This window comes from Triticum aestivum, unplaced genomic scaffold (assembly GCF_018294505.1).
Source record: "Triticum aestivum cultivar Chinese Spring unplaced genomic scaffold, IWGSC CS RefSeq v2.1 scaffold157132, whole genome shotgun sequence".
Classification (NCBI taxonomy): Eukaryota; Viridiplantae; Streptophyta; class Magnoliopsida; order Poales; family Poaceae; genus Triticum; species Triticum aestivum.
This window is the reverse complement of record NW_025293004.1, coordinates 1-1033: the sequence shown is the minus strand read 5'-3', so window position 1 is coordinate 1033 and position 1033 is coordinate 1. Positions and strand designations below refer to the sequence as shown.

The window sequence follows — 1033 nt, the reverse complement described above, 5'->3', positions numbered from 1 at the left end:
GACGCACGCATCTAGAACTTGAATAAAATCTTCCGCTTCTGCCGAAATTAACTCACCGTCTGATGAAGTCGATGCGGGAGACAGATCCGTGTTCCTCCCCGCCTTGTCACTCACCAACCCCACGAGCCTGACCTGCATATCCCAAACCCAAGCAACTGTAGTGAGTGCTTCCTCACTGGAAACTAGTCGTTGTAAGTACGCGTGTGAGTAGCTAGCAATTGGTCAGATTTCATGGCCAACTGCAAGGGATGATTTGTGACAAGAAAGTTAAGCTTTCAGTTTAACAACAAATCAATCAGCTTTCAGTAGTACACTAGTGAAATATTATGGGGCAGTGGCTTAGCACCTATGCGAATGCCGGGGAGGACGACAAGACGAATCGTGGCAGGACCGGAGGCGTCAACATGGAAGAAGAATGGATCCCCATCATCACGAAAAATCATCCCTGCGCGCGTGAGGAAACGAACCGCATTAGGGAAGGGAAGAGAACCAAATCGAAACCAAACCGAAAAAAGAAACAGAGATGGTGGTGACCTGGCCCATTACTGAATTGCTTGCATTACTGAACTAACAGCCAACAACATTTCAAGTGACGACTGAACGTGGAGCATTTGACAAAAGTCAAGACCGACATCCAGCAATGGCACGCATAGCACAAAGGTCCAAAACTGAATCCCCTAGGACGCACGCATCTAGAACTTGAATAAAATCTTCCGCTTCTGCCGAAATTAACTCACCGTCTGATGAAGTCGATGCGGGAGACAGATCCGTGTTCCTCCCCGCCTTGTCACTCACCAACCCCACGAGCCTGACCTGCATATCCCAAACCCAAGCAACTGTAGTGAGTGCTTCCTCACTGGAAACTAGTCGTTGTAAGTACGCGTGTGAGTAGCTAGCAATTGGTCAGATTTCATGGCCAACTGCAAGGGATGATTTGTGACAAGAAAGTTAAGCTTTCAGTTTAACAACAAATCAATCAGCTTTCAGTAGTACACTAGTGAAATATTATGGGGCAGTGGCTTAGCACCTATGC

At 47.3% G+C, this 1033-nt stretch overlaps 1 long non-coding RNA gene across 1 annotated transcript; it reads right to left on the bottom strand.

Annotated features, from left to right (window-relative positions):
* Nucleotides 1-44: 44 nt before the first annotated feature.
* Nucleotides 45-998, bottom strand: LOC123178947 (uncharacterized). The gene is made up of 3 exons (XR_006489982.1): nt 738-998; nt 347-445; nt 45-132 (listed from the first exon to the last, which is right to left on the bottom strand). It is a non-coding gene; the product is annotated as an uncharacterized lncRNA (long non-coding RNA).
* Nucleotides 999-1033: the final 35 nt, after the last annotated feature.